Source organism: Hypanus sabinus, chromosome 2, assembly GCF_030144855.1.
Source record: "Hypanus sabinus isolate sHypSab1 chromosome 2, sHypSab1.hap1, whole genome shotgun sequence".
NCBI classification, from domain to species: Eukaryota; Metazoa; Chordata; class Chondrichthyes; order Myliobatiformes; family Dasyatidae; genus Hypanus; species Hypanus sabinus.
In genome coordinates this window covers 64,716,125-64,739,407 of record NC_082707.1, presented here as the reverse complement: position 1 = coordinate 64,739,407, position 23,283 = coordinate 64,716,125, and the positions used below count along the sequence as shown (strand labels likewise).

At 40.3% G+C, this 23,283-nt stretch overlaps 1 protein-coding gene across 1 annotated transcript in view; it reads left to right on the top strand.

Annotated features, from left to right (window-relative positions):
- rsrc1 (arginine/serine-rich coiled-coil 1) overlaps nt 1-23,283 on the top strand; it is a 352,648-nt gene that overhangs the window by 311,514 nt on the left and 17,851 nt on the right. The gene's annotated exons all lie outside the window — the stretch shown is intronic.

The following is a 23,283-nucleotide window of genomic DNA, read 5'->3' as shown; positions in this document are numbered from 1 at the left end:
TTGCATTATATACTGCTAGTTTCTGATGTATTATATATCCACATGAATGTTAGAGCCATTCTTTAATGGGAAGCACTTGAAACTCAGGCTATCTGATGTAGGTTTGTTAGATAGTGATTGGGGTTGTCCACATGCAATAGAGAGTTTACATTTATTCTTCTTGTTTTGATGGATATGAAAGATCCCAAACTAGTACTTGAAACGCAGTTCTCCCTAAATGTTAGGCAATATTTATCTCACTTCTAGCATACACAATGTTGCACAAGCCCATAATATACAGTGGCATTTGACAGATATATCTATGACTCTGGATATTGTCTGAGAAAGCTCCACATGGGGGTTCTTGACTCTCTAACACTTACTTCTGCTCTCTCTGTCTTGACTGTCTTATCAGGCATTTGAGGCGCTGTCCTTCCTTCGTTTCAGCTGATCGGCCATTCATTCCATGCAGGTGTTTCCTTGTGGCTGGTTGCACTGCATCTGGAATTATAGCTTGCCACATACCTCATAATCGTGATGCAACAGAACACCCTTGGGACCTTGCCACGGAAGGAAGGACATGTTAAACAGAGACATTGAAGGCAGAATTAGAATTTTAAAAAGGCCAAGCAAAAGCAATGGAGGATTGTAAGGCAATCACAAATCCCCAAAAATTTAGATAAAACAATACCTTATGTACATAGTGTGTTTAATTATTCAGAAAAGAAGCAGAAATTTTGGGAAAGCAAAATATCAGTGTCAAATATAACCTTTTATGTCTACCTGACAGTTATTATGTAAAAAAAAATCAACATTGCCTGGTTTGCTAGGGAGGTAAGAAATAGACAAGTAGAATGAGTTGTTCATTTGATGGGGAAGAAGTTATAGTTTGCTGTCAGAACTAAACATGAGTAAAAATAATATTTTTTAAGAACACTTGAAATAGAAACCATGGAAAATAGAGGAGCCTTCTTGTAAATTGTCTGCAGTATTTAGTCCCAGCAATACAGGGAATTAAAAAGGATTAAAATAATTCTGGGCTTTTGATCTGCAACTCCATGTTGAAATCTGGTCATTGGACAATAAGGATCGAATCCAACTTCTGTGGATTCACACTGTGGAATCCATTACCTGAGAACTGAAGGAATATCTACATTTAAGTTACTAAATTTCTCATTATGCCAGCTGATCTATTTGTAGCATGTATTTAATCTCCCCCTTTTTTTGAGGTTATGGATACTTTTAAAATGGATTTAGCAAAGTAGATTTTAGACATTATTTTGGTTTTCTTTGACTGGTTACAAATAATATTCTTCTCCCAGAGCTGCAGATAATATTTAATTCCAAAAGGACTTTCTGTTTAAAAATGAATTTATGGCATTTTGTTACAGAATACAAAATTGATAAAACTACCTTTTTCTTATGTCATTGCTGTTTAAAATTTTGTGCATTGTTACTGCAGTACTTCCAGCTTAATTGTTTTCAGTACATCTATACAACAAACAAATGAATGACTGGACGAAAGTGTTAACTATAATCTGCTTGAAAATCAAATTATTTGACCTCTAAGCCCTACAAAATACACTCCTGCTGGTTTGCTGTTAAATATTCAGAACCATCATGTCATGAATACAAATAGAGGACAAATTAGAATCTACAAGCGACTGACCTAGGCATTAGATTAGAGGCTAGGGGTTTCTGCTGCTTTAAATCTTTTAATTACCACGGTCCTCACTGCCAGCTGAAGGACACATGAAAATTTAGAAAATGTTGTTAAAAACAGCAAGTTTTCAGCTAAAATATGGAATATGAAGTTGGTGGTATAGGAATGCTTTAACTCAAGTTATAAAATAACTCATTAATCAATTGTAATTGAAGTTGCATGTGTTTGACAAGTAATGTATATAATCTTTTGGAAAATTATTAGTAATGGATCTTCAAAATTGAAAATGCTTAGAGTCCCAACATATTTATGTGGTTATATTAAATAATTTCTGTGTACCAATAAACTATCTGTCATGCAATTAAAGACTTTCTGTAAGGCAGAATAATGTGGCTGCATAATAAAATGTTTATAGAACTAATCAATTTTAAATAACATTTGATCCTGCATTACTGCTGCATTAGTACATTATCAGGGTCTATCTGGAAATGTTTTGAATGTATAATAAATATCTGAAATAATCACATGCAGTCTCAAAGTAGTCTCAAGTTGCAGTCTCAAAAGTAGCCATTGTTATCTGAATTGTACTAGGAGAGTGTTTCTTTGGACCTACTCAGTAAAAAAAATTTATGTTTACGTATGATTTGATAATATTATGCTGCTTTGAAGACATCTGGCAAGTTTCCAATGTCCAATAATTAATACTAGCTACCTGCACACATGTGCTTCTATAATGAGTAAAATGCACTTGAAAAATAATTAATTGTATTAAGAAATTGACATGTTTCAGTTTGAATAGGTTCTATTGGGTGTATTTATGCTTTTTATGATCGGGCTGGACCTATGAATCTTCGGTGTCCTGTGTAGCATTTAGTTACTTGTGCAAATGTTATAGTTTTCAGTAGTTCCAATGAAATTATAAAATATTGTTTATGTTATAAATGTTTGTGTGCATGAATACTGCATATTCCAATTAGTTGACTAGCAGATACAAGTACCTAATAGGGTCTTGCATTCTAAAAATGTCATTTGACCTTGAGAGTGATACTCTGAGCAACCACGCTATCTACTAATGGCTATAGTGCAGATTTCAGTGTTCTATTCTAGTGTGGAGACCTCATGCTGATTAATGCCCCGTTTATAATTGAAAAGGGTGTCAAATTTGCTTTTAAACCCTTTGTCCTTGTACCTGTCAGCTTGTGCTATCATCAGTTTACAGTATATTGCTCATGATTTTTGGAACTGGTGGCTTCAAGATGCCATGATTTTATGATCTGCTTATTATATCCCTCAGTATATTTCCTTCTCCTTCACTGGGTACAGAGTAGGGGAAACAAAATAAAAAAGTGAAAGTGAATGTAAAATGCTCAATACTGAGATAGTAAATAAACTACTGTTAAAGGTATTACTTATGCAGATATTTATTTTATGCACAAGTTAATTTCTGACAGATCAGACTTCTGTACGTAAGTGAAAGAGACGCAAGTTTGTAAATAATGCAATGTTTTTAGTCATGTAGCACTTATGAGTGATGGCCAAGTATTGGTTAATGACCAGAAGGCTCCCAGCCCCAAGTCCTTTGGGACTGAGACCTACAATTTAGATTGAGTCTCAATCTGCCTGGAGTTCAAGTATACCGGTTGATTTTGAGTTACCTGCATCTGAATAAATTAGCATGCAAATTCAGTACCCCTCTGGAATACTGAATGTAGCACTTGAACACCATCAACCATATCATAAGTTTTAATCTGTCTGTCATTTACTATGAAGGAATTATTTAAGTATATCAACTTACAGTACTAATATCAAAGTTGCTTCTGATTAGTATTCTGTATGTTGTAGCAATCTGGCCTCTTGAAGAATTCAAACGACTGGGTAATAAATTTGAGATAATATTTTTATTGTTGTTCCAAATTTTTCTCTTCAGTTTCTTTGGCAAATAAACCATAGGAAAATCTACTATAAGGAAGTGAAACCACAATCCAAAGCAATTTGGCCATCAGTTTTTACTCATTACAAATATCCATTCCTACTCAGCATCACCCCCAATGGCACAATGAAAAAGCGTCCTCCTTGCAGATTAAATTATGTACTCATTCCCTAATTCTACACTACATGGTACAGATTTTTTAGGGGTTTGGCTTGTTGTACAATGGCATTTTAAAAGGTATTATGTTTTGAAAGGAATTACTGTGTTACAAAATTTTTATGTTAATAACTGAAATGCCAACCAGTAGTTAATAAGTGTTCTGCACAAACCTTCTGGAAACTCCTTCAAATAAAACAGAAATTCAAACAAAAATATGTTCAATCTATATTTCTTCAGTGACACCTAACAAAACTCTGGAAAAAGTCCCACCTAATATTTTTAAAGCTCCTTTTATCCTTTAAATTGTTGTTTACAAAAGGGGAGGTAGTGCATCTGTGGTGGATTGATTAGTTATGCCTGGTTTGTAACCAGCAAATCAGGGTTATGCACTCTTGGGAAATAAATTTGGCAGAAAATCAGCATGAGAAGATTTAATTATCACTTGGAGACCTTTCCCTTTTCCAAACCAGTGATCCTGAAACTGTCAGTGTTGCAGGGAAATCTGTGTAGACACCGAGCTTCGCTTCCCAATTTGTCCCTCCACATGATGTTAAGCCAAGCAATTACAGGTTTATTGATTTTTCATCATGGCAAATTTTAAGTTCATATTTTCTTGAAAAAGGCTAGGGTGATTAAGTGTTTCCTCTTCCTTTAGTACAAGATAGAACTGTGGCAGAATCTGATATTCGGAGCTTGACCTTTCCAGGCAGATAATGTGGTGTTTTGCCCACGTGTTAACTAGATGATGCGGGGTACAAATGTGATAGGGTATCTGCGGAGACAGTTTAATTTGCTCTATTTATATGAACAAGTCATGTGGCACACGGTTTGAAGCTTCAGTTGAATGAGCTTGAAAGTTAAGCCCACGTGGCATTGAAATGTGAATGAGTTCAGCCACTGTCTAACAGGGTTAGTGTCATAAAGAAAAGCATTGACCAGAGTCATGCTGTGGTAAGTACATGTAATAGAAATATTTCTTTATTAAAATGAGTTACAACATGACAAATTAATGAATTGAAAAGCTTTTTTTGACTTATGAAAATCAAATATTTGCAATTAAAAAATATAGTGGTATCAATAAGGTTTAAGAAAATCGAATGTCATCAATACAGATGATCTCACTTAGCCAAAATGGGTTATAATTAAAAGAATATATTTTAAATGTTCTGCATTTAATTTACTCTGCTGACAGTAAAACCAAAATGAAAACAATTTAATTGTGATGTTAAAATATATTTTCAAGATCTCTGCTGTCAGGTTTATTTGTTAATGTGTAGCTTAAAAACAAATTATTTTGTATACCTTTGTGAAAGAAAATACAAGACTAGCTAAGAAGTGCAGTTAATGTTGACGTTTAGTTAACTCTAATGATCTAATGATTTAGCTGATGCTAAGCAAATAAGTATCTACATTCTCATTTATGAAGAAGTAATCAAATTAACTGCTGGAAAATGTTAGTTTATTATTCACCAATCAATATTCCACTCTGACTGCCACATTTCCCTCATACAAGGCTCAGCTGCTGCTGTTACTGCTGAATTCTTTCACATCACTTGATCCAGTGCATTCTAACACGTCACCCTCTTACGCTGTCATTGTTATATAATAGTTGTTCTTAGTTTGTTCTCAACCATGATAACCTGTCTGTACCATCTCACTCCATGTCATGCAAGCAAGCATGAACATGCTCGCAGCTCCCCTGATCCTAATTCATCGAAGTATTGTTTAGGTGCCAGAACAGCAAAATAAGCCAGAGCCTATAAGCAGTCCAGCATTGGATGATATGCCCCACTACTCATGAAATATCCTAAATGCAGCTTTGCATTCAACTGTTGCTTTTATTATACTTGTACATTGAGCAGGTGGTGCTAATCCCAGCAGCTCATGAGGGCAAACTGCTCCCTCAAGGCTGTGAGAAAGAGTTGACCCAGAACAGAGATGTCTTGCAAAGAAAGTGCAGGTAATTATTTTCTTTGCTACCTAGGTTTGGGAAGTCGTGGCAAAAACAAAAACCTGCAATTAATTGTAGTGGAACATTTTGTAAGTGATGGAACTATAGCCACAGGTTAACATTGTGAATGGGATGCCAATCGTGCATGTTATTTGAATGTTATTGGACTCATCCAGGCAGGAAGTGATAAATTTAATACTCTACTACTTGGTGCCTTGTAGCTGATAGAACAAGATCACTTTTTGAAGAATATACATATTGAGATCTGCTGTGACCCATTCATCTGGCAAAGTGAACATTCTGATCCATGTGGACTTGGCCACCTTACCTCAAATGGCTTCATTAATGCCACTGAACAGGAAGGGCAGGGTATCTTGTTGAAGATGCTCCCACAGTTGATCTTAAGGTGGGGAAAGGACATTCATGAACATGGGTTTAACTGAGGCTCTTCCCTGAGAGATTCTTAAATTAATGTTCAGGTGCCGAAGCAGTTGACCTCCAGTTAATCCTCAAATATGCTTTGAAGCTGAGGGAAGTTTCACTCACCTCACCTTTGCAATTTAGTTGTTCTTAGCCTAAAGCTGCAATGAGGAGACAGGATTTCTTGGAATTGATCAGGAGGCTTTAGAAGAGAGATGCCTTCCTTTATTTTAGATGATTGGAAGTAAATTAGTGGTGGCATTTTGGCAGATTGGGTTTATCCTGTATTCGTCAGAGAGCACATATCAGATGAGGTGAAAACCATAATACATACTCACTTGCAACAGAAATATCAATTACTTTGCTTCTACTCACTAAAAAGCAAATCCTCAAATAAATGATGTAACAATAAATTTACCAGAGTAATGACCAATAAATGAATGACATTCATTCTAGTTATCACAAGCAATATGTAAACAGAATATGTTGACATGAATGAATCATGTCTTTGATTGAAGTGAATGTCAGTCTTGTTACATCTTGTTAAATGTATTAGCTTCTGTGTGATTGGGCATGTATTAATATGTTACAGGCCATTAAAAATGATCACTTAAATATCTTATTTATGTTCCTGCAGACAGAAAAGATGCCCTTTTCATTAGTGAAAAAGATGCCCAATTCACTCAATAGGATTAATAGACAGACTTAAAGTTCCTTAGTCCTGATGTTGTTAAAAGTCATTGAACTGATTAAAAGTTCCTAATTTTTGCACACTATTTCTTTGAAGTGATGGTGTAGCATTGTTCATTTGAGTATATCCATCACAGAATAATGAATTTGTTTTGACTGAATATTTCTATAATGTACATATTTGGGTGAAGCTGGTGAGCTTTTGCCATAGAAGCGGGTAAGCTAAGATTTCTCTGTACATTTCAGCAAGAAACTGCACTCTAACATAAACTGAATATACAGAAAAATTTTATTGGTAGTCAAAAATGTGGAGTTTTTAATAAGACTTCGGGGTACTTGGAGGCACATGATAAAACCAACCGAAGTCAGCATGGTTTCCCTAAGAGGAAATCTTGCCTGAAAAATCTGCTAGAATTCTTTGAGGAAATAATAGACAGGATAAAGAAAAAAGAATCAGTGAAACACACACAAAATACTGGAGGAACTCAACAGGTCAGGCACGATCTATGGAAACGAATAAGCTGTAGACATTTTGGGTCCTCATCAGGACTCAGTGAGAATTGATTGATTTTGTTTAACTGGATTTTCAGAAGGCCTTTGACAAGATGCCACCAATCAGGCTGTTACATCATGGGCTCTTACAAGGTAAGAGATATAACAGAAAAGATGCTAGCATGAATAGAAGATTGGCTGACTTCCAGGAGACAAAGAGTGGTGTTACGAAATCCCGTAACTGGATCACTTACCAGCAAAGATAGAGAGGTCCGTTGAAGTCTGATGGTACTATTTTTAAAAGTCTTTATTTATGAAGGGGCACAAAAATAAGATTAATACAAACATTCAGATAATATACGTCGTCACTACTCAATCTAAAAGCGCGGGTCTAATAATAACCATCAATAAGAAACAGCTCGATCGTTTGTCTAGGGGATAATATATTGTCCGATGGAAATATAAAAGTCACTCAGTTCCTGCAGGCCTCAGCCTTTTGGGGGGGGGGACCGCTGGGTTTCCACTTGTTGGAGAGAGAGAGAGACTGGTGAGAAAAGAAACTTGCCTGAGTCTTTTATGAAGCAAATCCGTTGAATCAGGGGAGCGGGCTTCCCCGTTGTTAGCTAAAAGCTGGTTTCCGTGGTTCCAGTCACCGATTCCAGCAACGGAATCGATCGCACGTGACTTCCTTCAAATGGCTTCCCGCTACTACGGGATCGTTAGCATTTCTTCTGGTGCGTCTCAAGGGGGTGTTCCCCCAGACCCTCTTTTATACTTCCTCACGGGGTCTCAGATGTCAATCAGGTTGGGATGATGCAATCTCTCTCTCAACCAGCCCACTTTGCCTGAGGGCTTGCACATAGCATAGTCCCCAATCCACAAACGTGGTCTCCAGGAGACAATGGTCAATGTCGCATTATTTTGCATTGCGGTGGAATGAGGTATTCGGCACGTCTCTCTCTCCCATTTCCTGGGTCTGCTGACCCCCCCCCCCCTCAACTAGGGCTCTTGCGATTCTCACAAAGGAGGGGGCTGCGGACATAACAGTGGGAATAAAAGGGGCTTTTTCTGGGGTTGGTATTGGGACCACTTCTTTTCACGACAGAACTTGGAAGACAGAATTGGTGATTTTGTGACCTGGTTTGCAGACAATACAAAGAGTGCAAGGAATGTAGTGTTGAAGAAGCAGGGAATCTACAGAAGGACGTAGACTAGGAGATTGGGCTAAAACATGGCACGTGACATATAATGCAGGGATGTTTATGCTCATGCACTTGGGTAGAAGGAATAAAGGCATCGACTCATTTCTAAATGGGGAGAAAATTCAGAAGTTAGTGTTCAAAGAGACAAGGGAGTCCTGGAGAATTCCCTAAAGGTTAACTTGCAGGTTGAGTCAGCAAATGCATTGTTAGCATTCATTTTGAGTGGACTAGAATATAAATGCAAGGATGCAAGCTTTATAAGTCATTGATCATACCACACTGGGTATTGTGTGCAGATGTGAGCCCCTTATCTAAGAAAGGATGTGTTGGTATTGGAGAGGGTCCAAACAAGGTTCACAAGAATGATCCCAGGAATGAAAGGGTTGTGCTTGAATGTGTATGAATTGCATTTGATGACTCTAGAGCCTGTACTTACTAGAGTTTAGATTGGGTGGGGGGGGGGGATCTCAATGAAACCTATTAAATTTTGAAAGGCCTACACAGAGTGGATGTGGAGAGGATGTTTCCTAGAGTGGTGAGTGGGGGGGAGTCTTGGACCAGAGAGCACAACCTCAGAATAGAAAGACATCCCTTCAGAACAGAGATTAGGAAGAATTTCTTCAGCCAGAGAGTGGTGAATTTGTGGAATTCATTGCAACAGACAGCTGTGGAGGTCAAGCTATTGGGTAAATTTAAAGCAGAGGTTGATTAGTTTATTGTTTAGTGAACTAGTAAGTAGTTTTTTGAATTTAGAATGTTTCTCTAATTTAGAGAAACATTGGTTCAACTATTAAGATATTACTTAAATTTCAGAGCTATACCCGGCTCAAACTGCTACATATTTCCCAAATATTAACTCACTTTTTGAAAAAGATTATTGGATATTTGCAGATCCATTGGTGGCAAATAAAATTTGAAGTTACTGTGAATATTTTCAAGGGCCTTTTGTAATATTTTTTTTAATGAAGAAAGTTTGTTTTAGGATCCATTTATCATTTAAATATTTCAAATAATAGGAGCTTTATTTTCTTGGGCAAAATTCTTTTGAGGGATGAAATCATGCTGCAAGTCTCACTTTTTTGTGCCTGATGCTTAATGAACCTAGTATAAAAAAAAATCACTACAGATCATTTAAATTCATTTTTGAATCAGGTAAATTGCTATAAATTGCTATATTTAGGTTAAATGGTTAACTCAGTGATAATCAAGGAGTGCTCTGAAAAATTGAGAATGTAGCAAAATTTGAAAATATTCTTGTGTCAGCCCAGTGTATTTTGTGCTAAGGGAAAATATGGACATTAATATTAATAAATATGCAAATAAAATAATTTACAACACACCAAGGTTTGGTTTCTAATCTTTTATTTATGTTCATTTGAACTGTACAAATGCAATTAATATAATCTCTTTGACCTCAAGGTTACTTAAATTATCCACAAAATTTTGATTGTATGCTTGTTCTTTTAACTTGCATAGAATTCATGAAACAATTGCTGGATGATACAATCAAATAATTTACAACATTGAATGAAATCAAATTTATACTACATAGTATGTTTTTTTTAAATGTGTGCTCCAGGATGTCAGACTCTCATGGCCACTTTACACTTGTGGTTTATGACATTCTTCAGAACCCAGAGATTGTGTTACATCTTTGTGGCAAACTCATGGCCATCTGTTCTGTTTTTCCAGTTAGCAAATCTCAAAACACATGTTACATAAATATGGGATACAATAGGTTGAAATGTTTAGTATAATTTTTATTTAATGAGTGAGACATGGTTTAACTCTGAAGTAATATAACTGATGGTCAGTTCTTCTGCTTTCCTAGCATCTCAGAAAGAAATTGTGATTAAATTATATCTTAGAAATTAAATTATGATAAAATATGGTGTCTTTTTTGACAGATGAGTGTCTAGGTTTCAGTTCATTTTTCTTCAAAATGTTACTTATGTGACAGGAATAAAGTATTTCTGCTAAATTCAGAATAAACTTGGATGACTATAGAAATCAAGGCTAAGAATAATGATTAAATATATATAGGACTATTCCTGAGAAAATCTTCCTCTTGTTCTTAATTAATGCATTTTATCTTGCTTATGTTCCATTCAGAGCAGAATTTAGAGTATTTACAGGTTTTGTTTTAATCTTATAGCTACATGTTTCCTGTTGTTATTGCTCAGGTGTTCATGCACTGAGATGCAATCAGTTGTGCCATTTGAAAACTATGTTCAACCTTTGATTTATTTGGATTCATTTGCCCACCTTCATTTGCAGCAGAATTGACTGACCAATGCAGAATTGCAGTTTTCAAAAAAAAAAATCACAAAATGGGCCTTGATATGAAATGGTGGTCAGAAATTTGGAAGTACAATGCTTGGTTTTTGCAAGTGAAATAGATACCAGAGCCTCCACTAGATTGGCTCAAGTATGCAATTACATTCTGTAGTCTTAGTGTCACATAATATGACAGCACAGAAACAGGCTGTTTGGCCCATTAGACCATTTGTACCAGAAATGTACCATTCGTTAAAATGGTGAATGTGAAAAATAAACAGTTTTTGATTCAGTAGTAGACTGGAAGAGAATTTGGACATTTGATGTAAGCAAGTAGGTTTGCTGGCTGTTTGAGAGCACTTTGCAAAATGGTCTGCCTTGAATAAAGACATTGTAGCGCCTCTTTTCCTAGCGTATCCGAACCGACTCACAATTAGATAGCCTACGGGGGTTTGCGAGCACAGAGCTTTGGAACCTCTTCGCCATGGGGGGCCGGTTGACAGAGGCTTAAAAGTGAGGCTGAAGTTTTCGAATAAAGTTTTTCCTTCGACTGCAGTTACCGACTCCGTGTCGTAATTCTAGCGCTGCTTGTAGCACACCGCTACAATTGGTGACCCCGACGGTCCAAACGATTTTTGGACCAGAAATGACCGACGCCGCCTCTGTTCATGCGGTTTCGTTGAAACTGCCGGGTTTCTGGACACAGCGCCCGGACCTATGGTTCCAGCAAGCCGAAGCCCAATTCCACGTTCGCCGGATCACCTCAGAAGACACCCGCTACTACTACGTGGTGGGCTCCCTCGACCAGGACACAGCTGCCCAGGTCGCGGAGTTCGTACAGTCGCCCCCGGCAGACGGCAAGTACACGGAATTCAAAGCCCTGCTCCTCAGGACTTTCGGACTCTCACGGCGCGAGCGGGCTGCCCGTTTACTGCACCTGGACGGCTTGGGCGACAGACCTCCATCGGCTTTAATGAATGAGATGTTGTCTCTGGCCGAGGGACACACAGGCCTCATGTTTGAGCAGGCATTCCTGGAGCAGCTGCCCGAGGACATACGCCTGCTGCTGTCCGACGCGGATTTCAGTGACCCCCGGAAGGTGGCAGCCCGGGCGGACTTGCTGTGGAACGCCAAAAAGGTGAGCGGGGCGTCCATCGCACAGATCTCCCAGCCACGCTCCCGGCAGCAAACCAGTCCAGGCCCGGCCGCAGAGCCCACTAACCCCCGGCCCAATGACCACTGGTGCTTCTACCACCAGCGGTGGGGCGCAGAAGCCCGCCGTTGCCGCCCGCCCTGCAAGTTCCCGGGAAATGCCAGGGCCAGCCGCCGCTGATGGCTACGGCGGCTGGCCATCGGGATAGCCTCCTGTATGTGTGGGATAGCAGGTCGGGACGCCGGTTTTTGGTCGATACTGGGGCTGAGGTCAGCGTTTTACCTCCGATGAGTTACGACACCCGCAGCAGGGCACCGGGTCCCCCCCTGAGGGCCATGAATGGCAGCACAGTAAGGACCTATGGCACCCGTCAGGTGCAGCTACAGTTCGGCCCCAGCCAGTTCACGTGGGACTTCACACTGGCCGCCGTAGCCCAACCGCTTCTGGGTGCGGATTTTTTGCGAGCTCACAGCCTGCTGGTTGACCTGCCCAGGAAGAGACTGGTACACGCCGAGACCTTTCAGACGTTCTCCCTGGGCGCGGCCCAGTTGCCAGCCCCTCACCTCGGCTCCATCACGCTGTCCGACAACGATTTCACCAGGGTCCTGGCGGAGTTCCCATCGGTTCTGGCACCGCAGTTCACAGCAGCCATGCCCAGGCACGGCGTACAGCACCACATCCCGACACAGGGACCACCCCTCCATGCCCGTGCTCGGCGGCTTCCCCCGGACAAGCTCTGACTGGCGAAGGAGGAGTTCCAGAGAATGGAGGAATTGGGGATCATCCGGCGGTCCGACAGCCCCTGGGCTTCCCCCCTGCACATGGTGCCCAAAGCGACGGGGGGCTGGAGACCGTGCGGCGACTACCGCAGGCTGAACGAGGCTACCACACCGGACCGCTACCCTGTGCCGCACATTCAGGACTTTGCGGCAAACCTGCACGGCGCCCGGATCTTCTCCAAGGTCGACCTTGTCCGAGGGTACCATCAAATCCCGATGCATCCTGACGACGTCCCCAAAACGGCTCTCATCACCCCGTTTGGCCTCCTCGAGTTCCTCCGCATGCCGTTCGGCCTGAAGAATGCCGCACAGACGTTCCAGCGGTTAATGGACGCGGTGGGACGGGACCTGGACTTCGCGTTCATCTATTTGGATGACATCCTCATAGCCAGCGGCAGTCGTCAGGAGCATCTGTCCCACCTCCGTCAACTCTGCGCCCGACTGAGTGAGTACGGTCTTACAATCAACCCTGCCAAATGCCAGTTCGGACTTGATACCATTGACTTCCTGGGCCACAGGATTACTAAAGACGGGGCAACCCCTCTGCCCGCTAAGGTAGATGCGGTCCGCCACTTCCCCCGACCCACCACGATCAAAGGCCTTCAGGAATTCGTAGGTATGGTCAATTTCTACCGCCGCTTCCTCCCTTCAGCTGCCCGGATCATGCGCCCCCTGTTCGCCCTGATGTCGGGTCCGAGCAAGAACATTACCTGGGACGAGGAGTCCGCCGCCGCTTTCGTTCAAACGAAGGAAGCTTTGGCTGACGCCGCAATGCTAGTACATCCCAGAATGGACACCCCTACCGCCCTCACAGTGGACGCATCAAACACAGCAGTCGGTGGGGTGCTGGAGCAGCTCATCGCAGGTCGCTGGCAACCCCTGGCGTTTTTCAGCAAACACCTGCGGCCACCCGAGCTCAAGTACAGTGCTTTTGACCGGGAACTGTTGGCGCTCTACCTGGCAATCCGTCATTTCAGGTACTTCCTAGAAGGCCGGCCCTTCACCGCGTTCACGGACCACAAACCGCTTACCTTTGCGTTTACGAAAGCATCCGACCCCTGGTCATCCCGCCAGCAACGCCACCTGTCCTACATCTCTGAATACACAACGGATGTCCGGCACGTCTCGGGTAAGGACAATGTCGTGGCGGATGCGCTCTCTCGCCCTACCGTTCATGCCCTTTCCCCAGGGGTAGACTTTGAGGCACTGGCAGAGGCACAGCAGGTAGATGAGGAGATTCCGAGTTACAGGACTGCAGTCTCTGGTTTGCAGCTCCAGGACTTCCCCGTGGGCCCAGGTGAGAGGACCCTACTCTGTGACGTCACCACCGACCGGCCCCGTCCGGTCGTCCCCGCAGCCTGGCGGCGACGTGTTTTCGACTCCATTCATAACTTGGCGCATCCCTCCATCCGGACAACTGTCCGGCTGGTTTCCAGCAGGTTCGTTTGGCACGGTCTCCGCAAACAGGTCAGTGAATGGGCCAGAACGTGCATGCACTGCCAGACGGCCAAGGTTCAGCGGCACACCAAAGCCCCACCGCAGCAGTTCCATCCCGCCCACCGGCGTTTCGACCACATTCATGTGGATATCGTGGGCCCCCTGCCAGTGTCGCGCGGAGCGCGTTACCTCCTGACTATCGTGGACCGGTTCACAAGATGGCCAGAGGCGGTCCCGCTCACCGACATCACCTCCGAATCTTGCGCCCGAGCCCTGCTCGCCACCTGGATATCCCGCTTTGGTGTACCAGCCCACATTACCTCCGACAGAGGCGCCCAGTTCACCTCCAGCCTGTGGTCAGCTATGGACAGCCTTTTGGGGACTCAGCTGCACCACACCACTGCCTACCACCCACAGTCGAACGGGCTAGTGGAGCGTTTCCACCGTCGCCTCAAGCCGGCCCATGTGGACCTGGCGCAACCGGCCGAGTTTCCGGCGCCTCGGCGCAGAGGCCGACCTCCCAAGCAGGTTCTGGCCCAGGCTGTGGACATTGGGGGGTGTATCGCCGGTTCTGGGGGGGGGGTTATGTAGCGCCTCTTTTCCTAGCGTATCCGAACCGACTCACAATTAGATAGCCTACGGGGGTTTGCGAGCACAGAGCTTTGGAACCTCTTCGCCATGGGGGGCCGGTTGACAGAGGCTTAAAAGTGAGGCTGAAGTTTTCGAATAAAGTTTTTCCTTCGACTGCAGTTACCGACTCCGTGTCGTAATTCTAGCGCTGCTTGTAGCACACCGCTACAACATCAGCTTTTTCCCATTCAGATAGTGGAGAGGGTATCTCCTACTTGTGGGGGTGTCTAGGATTGCATAATACAGTTATTTTGTTTATACTCCAACCAATTGCCACTTCGCCCTATCCCAGTAATCTCATTCCGCCTTTTATCATAATTGACCTTTCTCACTCGCAGGAATTACCGTAAAATGGAACTGGATTCACCAGCATGATGTGAGAGGATTCGAGCATACAATCTCAGCTTTTTTATCAGGTGTGCCTGAAAGCCACATTCTGACACAAGGATCAATGTAGACTCAAACTTGAATACAATGTTCATACTATTTTCAACTTGTGGATCTATTTTGTTCTAGATGAATGCTATTTAGATTTGTTCCCATTACATAAAACTGACTGGACACTGACTTCAGTTTATGTTATGAGAAGTGGCCACTTACAGGCAAGCTTGTAAATTAATCACCTAAAAGAAGTTTGGCATACCAATGGATTTTGCACCCTGACTGAAAAATAAGTACATTTATTAAGATCTTGATAGCTTTGAAAAAAATTCAAGTTAGTTGAAGCCTAGCCTCTGAACTTATTAACTTTTCTTCTGCATTATTCCAAATAACCAAATATAAAACTAATCATTACATTTTAGTGTTTTATGTTGATTAATTTTGTGGAGGGATTGTTCAGGTTTGCAGGAGTGACATTCAATTTGGAAAAGGTCACATTTTGCAAGTGCAATTCCTTAAGTGCTATGCCCAATGATAAGATAATATATTAAGATGTATTTCAGTTCATTAGCTTTGGTCAAAGGTCAGATTTGCTTATTCAATTACTCAGGAATATTGAAGTATATTTTATCCCAATGTGAGTGTGTAACAGTGACCTAAGCCCATGATCAGCCATAAAAGCTAAAGGCACTGACATCATGTATTACCATTAATAGAACAGTTTTATTTTTTCAGCTGCTGTGATTAATAATTAATGCTCTAAAATCTAGAACTACCTTTCAAACTTCATATTGAGTATTTGTGATCTATAATTTAAATGCATTTTCAGCAGAGTCAGCCAACTTCTGTTTTGAAAGTTGAACTGTATCAAATTGGAAAGTACTGTATCACCTGTAAACTATGAGTAATAAGAATTTACAGAGCAAATCAGAACCATACTGATAGTTAATTCAGTGGGTAATTGATTTTAAATAATTGAGTGACTTATTGTATGATTTAATTAATTAGACTGCCACCTTCTAAGGTTTATAACTTGCATGAGGGGAACCATTTGCTATCTGAACAAAGGTTTCATTTAACAGGTACTTTGATGGAGATGACCTTTGTAGAGATAATTCATTTGTAGAGTTATTGTGTTGTAACTTTAAAGTTAAAATTCCCACATTTATTTTCTGGTCAAAGAACCTCTGCCCCTACTGATGAAGGAGAGAACATTTAGAGGCAAATAGATAGGTACATGAATGAACAAAACATTGTTAAATGGAATGAATGCAGGCAGGCCTGGTGGTCAGCATAGATGCAATGGACCAAACAGCATATTTCAACACTTGATAAATGATATACAGATGAAATACCATTAGAGCAAGCGATTTAGCCAAATTGCAGTGGATTTAAGAGGAGGCTTTTTTTTAATGTTGGTATTTCTTTTCTGTCACAGATAAACAGACTCTTACTGCCAGTATTTTTATGGTGCTAAAATCAACTTCCTTGTTCTGCTGCCAGAATTGCATTTTTTTTCCTTTGGTAGGAGCACAAGGAATTTGCTCATGGGGACTGATCATAATCATTCTACAAATGGACTGAATTAAACGAAGTGAAATTCAAAAGGTTTGTTTATTTTTTTTCCAGAATGCTGGACAAACCATCAGTTTTAGCTGATCCTTGCAATCACCATGGGCAGCAGTCCCATCTCATACCTTAAAACACAGGCACACAATTGTAGCTGCTAACAATGTCAGGACGGTAAGGTAAATACAGCATTAGTGTGTACAGATGGGGCTTGTGGAAGTTGAAAGCCTCCCCAGTGTACATGTCATGGCCTCATTAAGCTGACTCCGCCACCTGCTGTGTACATTGTCAACCTCCTGAGGTTGCTTTAGCATCTGGCTGTGACTGTGATCTTAATCTATTGACCTGCTGATTGATCCTCGTTAAAATTAATTTTGTGGACAGGCAGGCGAAAGGTGTACAACCATCAGAATTACTGAAAGCTAAATATTAAGCACAGTATTTAGCTCCGTAGCAAATGTTTTTGAACTCTGTGGGAACTGTTTCCATTCTAAAATGGTGTCTGATCCACTGTATACATTATTTATACAAATTATACCAGCACCAGATGCCATTTTGAAGAGGACATTCAGTAATATTTAAGTCGCCAGGGCAAACCACGTCAAGCCATCACATGGCCTGTGCTTCCAGTGTACAAGCCTCTTGCACACAAACAGGATATCTACAGCAAAAGTCATGCATTTATGTAAAATACAACAAATAAGTGGAAAACATCGGCATGCTGACGTAGTCCTCCTGTCTAAACCATTGAGGGAGAGGCTCCACTCCAGTGTTTCTAGTCATCTGCTGTTTTCCACACGATGTCACAGTCATAACAACACAGCTCTTGCCACCAGCTGTATAGCAAGAATCCAAGGAGAAGATAAAAAGAGGACGGCAGTAAGCAACCTGCCAGTCCCTTACTAGCCTTGCAGTCTCTGTAAGCGTCTTATCTCACTGCCACAGCATTAAAAAAAACTCACTTTTATTCAAAAATTGTCTTACATTATATCTTAACGCACAAATATAAGGTGCAAAATTGAACTTTTCTAAACATTTTGCCTTTTAAACTATGTCATGTTTCAATCTGTTCCCCTGATACCTGTATACTTTTGGCAGTCTTAGACCCTAGTGGCTGCAGAATAGCTGTGGAATTACTGTGTAAGAAGTTGCAGAAGTCCATGGAGGTTGTGGTCAAACAGGATTGCACCCAAAAAGCCCAGACTTGGATTGTGCCATCTCAGCGTGAGTGCATGTAGTCTGGAATGGCTTCATGTCATAAAGCAACAAAGAGATAGTTGGAATGATTAGGTTGAAAGGACAAACTCTGTCATCCAGATGGAAGTCTGTGGATTTGTTAACACATTTGAACACTAGTGCTTGTAGCTGCACTTAGCAGATTAATCCGAGCAGAATTCTGAGCCCCTACAGCAGCATCTAGTGCAGTGTTTCCACCCCGGCATCCAAGAACCCTTGGTTATAGGTAGGGGTCCATGGCATAAAAAAGGATCTAGTGGGTGACATCTGCTGGTTCTGCAAAATAAACTGAAACTCTGGCTGTTACATTATGATTGGATCTCAAAGTCTGCTAATCTTTGGTACAGTTTTCATGCTGGAATGAATGAACTTCAAGTTCTGTGGAAAGCCCTTTGCATAGTTGATGTTCAATTCCTCCATATTCTTGAATTTTACACAAAGACGTGTATGCAGGAGGCATGATGTGGCTGTGTTGGTAAAAAAAATAAATCATTATAAAGAGATGATATAGGAAGGTGCAGAACAATTCTGGGTATAGCTCAGAGTATTATGGGTAAAGGTGATGAAATTAGAGCACGGATCAGTACATGGAACTACGATGTTGTAGCCATTACTGAAACTTGGTGGAAAGAGGAGCAGGAATGGGTGATTAATGTAACAGGTTCTTGAAGTTTTAGAAAAGATAGAGGAGGAGATAAAAGGGGGCAGGGGTTGCATTACCAATCAGGGACAATGTCACAGCTGCACTCGGAGAAAACATAATGGAGAGGTCGGAAACGGAGTCTATTTGAGTGAAACTCAGGAATAGGCAAGGTGCAATCACACTGATGGGATTGAAGGGATTGAACTAGGGGACATAGCCTCAAGACTTGGGGTAGTAGATTTCGGACAGAGGAACTGCTTTACCCAAAGAGTGGTGAATCTGTGCAATTCTGTGCCCAATGAAGCAGTGGAGACTACCTCAGTAGGTATATTTATGACAAGGTTGGATAGATTTTTGCATAGTAGTGGAATTAAGGGTTATGTGGAAAAGGCAGGTAGGTGAAGGTGAGTCCATGGCTAGATCAGCCATGATCTTATTGAATGGTGGAGCAGGCTCGACAGGCCAGATGGCCTACTTCTGCTCCTATGTGCAGACTATAAGACTCTTTACATTCCCAAGCATTTTCCTAAGCATGGGCAAAAACCATTTCCTGTCGACCATCTAACTGAAATACTGACCTTTGTGCTCCAGAATTGGTATACAACCTTGCCCTGTGGAAGTTTGTATATGAATAGCTCTTCATTTTCTCTGGGCTCCTGGATAGTCACACCCAATGTTTCACCACATCTAGATCCAGGCTTAGAATTACAATCTCGGTACCTGAGCTAGTGCCTGCAATCAATTCACAATATTTTTTTCACTGCCACTGCTTTTTTGCCTTGGAAAGTTGTAGTTTTGGGATATGAGAAAGCCAGAATAATAAGGAACAGGTGACTGAAGGTAAGTTGTCAACATTTAGACTCTCTGCAGCATTTTAAACTGGAAGAGATGGTGAGGCCAGGAAGTAGCTACGTTTATCTTGGTGTGTAGTTGAGGCTTCTCTGACATATAGTGCTCCTTGGGGATAGCTTTCTCCTATGATGTGTCATTAGTATATTCCTATCCATGTCAGAATAATTTCCTGCATAGCTTCCATCACCTGTGACACTGTTCCTTTAAGTGCTGCAGGTCAACTTTTATAAAACGCAAGACAACAACATTATTAGCCCTTTAATGTGCCACACAGCCATTCAACAGCACAGTTAGTGTTGGGAGAGCTCTTCATTCATGGTAATCAGTGGGCAGTAAGAATCTGTCATCACAAAACTCATTTTCAAACACCATTGAGATTAGTTGCCTCTTAATTCTAAAGAACAAGATCATGCACAACAACTGACTTTGATTTTCAGAAAGCATTTCTACTCCAGTTAGATCAAGATCTTACTTGCAGAGCATGTTTGAACTTCTTAATCTATAATTTTTTCCCATATGGCTGAAAGGTGTTTTCATTAAATGGACAGTTATTGAACATTTTTGCATTTTTATTTAGGTCAGATTAAAGAGCATTCCCTTTGGGTCAGTTATTCATTTCCTATAAGCAGTAGTAATGAGTGAGCTGATTACTTGGCATCACAACTCTTCCTGTCTCTTCATTTTCTTAAATTATTTCCTTGCACTTAGGTTGAGTTTGTTGACAAGAATAGGTGTAACATTATCGCTGTACATTTATACTGACCTAACCCAAATAACTTTCTTCACAAGCAAAATTTTCCAGGGAAATCAATTATCTGAAGGAAAGTCAGAAATGTATGGAAAAAACATTTTATATTGGGCTAGTTTTCGGTTTTACTGTACGCAGGGACAGAACTCAACTTCAGCTGTGGATTTTAACTAATGGTGTCATATCAGCCACTCATTAGATAAGATGCCTGATTTTCTTTCAGTGAAAATATTTTACACTTTAGAAATTTAGTTCATTTTTAAAATGTTTTGCCAATCTATATCATTAGCCAAATATTTAATTTGCCAGGTGTGTTTTAAAAGTCTAATATATGCTATTTTTGACTGCTCTTTATATTAATATTTTGCTATAATGCAAATAGAGGTTTGCACTTGTCAGTGTGGTTACCTTCTGGGCATTACTCATGCAAATACTGATGTGCAATTTCAGCTTGGAAGCTATCAATTGAAATCAGCAAATCAATAACCTTAATAGCTCTTCATTATGGTACACAGTTGATGCATTTGCATGGTCATGTCTAATGCTGTCAGTATTATAGGCAGTATGGGTCACAACTATTTTCTCATTGCTACCAGAATATATTCATTACCACTTATTGCATCTTCATTCATGATTAACATCATTATTTTACAATAAAGTATAGATTTATTTAAATTAACTTTTAAGTTTGTTGTAGGAAAGATAACAAAATATTTAATTATGAGACATTATGCAGAGATCCAATACAAATAATTGAATTAATTTTTAATTATTTTAAAAGACAAAGGATTAAAGACATTTATAAAAACGCATGCCAAATATATTAGCTTTTATCAGAATTTGCCCAGAGGGAGGCAAATAAGTTGCTATTGGAAGGTTCTGATCAACTGCGAATTTCCAGATTTTGGATATAAATGAATTTGTAATGTATCAATGAGTGGTTAAGCATTCAAGTCCCACTCCTGAGACTTAAGCACATAATACAAGACAGACAATCTAGTGCAGTACCGAGGAAGTACTCCATTGTTCGTTATGCTGCTTTTTGAATATGATGCTAAACCAAGGCAACATAGTCTTTCCAAAGTGGACAGAAAAAATTGACATGGAGCAGTAAAGTTACTTTTGGGGTTGTTCAGCACTGAAGTAGCTTCACTATTATAGATTATCTGATCTAATCACAGTGCTCTTTAAGGTGCTGACTGTACATAACTTGGCTATCATATTTCTTAAATGACGAGAGCAAATATTCTTGAAAAATACTTCACCAAGGTTATGAAAGACAGTGTAGAATGCCGAGTCTTTATTTCCAATTTTCTTTGCCTTAAGCCAGTTTTTTCTCTAGTAATCTCAACAATGGTGATTTTATTTACTACTGTTGAGATTACTTTAAAATCTGGATCTCAATATATTTAGTGAATGGCTTGTTGCAAGCACTCTCAAATATTGGGTGTTTGTGAGATTACTTCATTGTTTCAAAGATGAATTTAAAATTATTCTGATTGCAGAACAAGAGAGGGAAGTGGTTTAAATAAAGCAGAAATACAATAGCTTACTGTTTCTGTAGAACAGATTTGGTATTCAAGCCTGGGTCATAACTTGCTTAACAGTTTATTGGGTCCCCTGTTACAACTGATTACCAATATATGAATATTTTCTGGCCAACTATTTTTAATTCTCTCTTCAGTAGGAGAGGGTGTCCTAGTAGATAGAAATAAGTAGTTCCTATATTACAAAAGTGTTAACCAACTATTCCCCGTCCCAAAGTGAATAGCAATCAGGACTCAATTCCTACCACTGTCTGTAAGGAGTTTGTATGTTCTCCCCATGATGATGTGGGTTTCCTGCAGGAGCTCCAGTTTCCACCCACATTCCAAAGATGTACCAGTTGGGGTTAGTAGGTAGTGGGCATGCTTTGTTGGCACAGAAGATGTGGCGACACTTTGGGCTGCCCCTCAGCATATATTGGATTACGTATTTCACTTTCTGTTTCAATGTGACAAATAAAAGTAATCTTTAATCTTTGGAACACGTAAAAATAAATAAATAGAACAAATGGCTGCTGCCATAAATTTGTCACAATAAAATTTAAAACCATATGGTAAGTTTTTGAATTTCAGTTGCTTTAAATATTTATTTTGACAAATGTCATGCGCATTTTCATTCATTGCAAATTTTTATTGGCTGTTTTGACCTTCTGCCTTTTCTCCTCTTCCACCATTTTGTTTGGAGGTTTCTGCTAGTGTTTGTGAAAAATGACCACTAAACTAAATCAGGTTTCTGTGTGGATCAAAAACTTCTCACAAACTGGGTTTCTGGAAAATTATCAAAAGTTATTAACTGCCAGGAAACAGCTATGTGCCAATACAGGATTATTTATTTAAAGTTAATCCAATTCCCTCCATTGCCTATAAGGAGTTTTTACATTCTCCCCCTAACTGCGTCGGTTTCCCTTGGGTACTCCGGTTTCTTCTCATGGTCCAAAGAGGTACCAGTTGATAGATTAATTGGCCAGTGATTAGGCTAAGATTAAATTGGGGCATTGCTGAGTGGCACAGCTGGAAGGGCCGGTTTGCACTGTGTGTCAATAAATAAATATTATTGTGTGATATCACTGAGTACAAGCAGGAAGTTTTTATTATGTAAAACTAAACCAGAATGTTTACCATGTGTCTTGGAAGTGCCTCAACATTGTTTTTTTTTGGAGGTGAATGAGGATACCAGGTGTGCAATGGTTATTTATACAGCATGTTGTAATGTACTTGTTAGATTTTTTTAAATGCAGCTCAAAATGTCTGTGTAGCTTACTTAATTCTGTTGTCATGAAATGATTCATTATTTATTTCAAGCTTCCTTGTACAGTTTTGTGCTTAGAAATATCAAAATGGTACTTGATTTGTAAATAGAGATCATGAAGGTTTGAACATGTTCTTTGAAAACATTGGCAAATTATTATCATTTACTGTGTGAAAACCTAATATCAGTAAACACTGAAAGAATACACTGCTTAATTTTATTCATAATTGTTAATTTTAAGCTAATACCGTTTTGATATGCAGGAGCAAATTTCATTTTAGTAAGATTTATAGAAATAA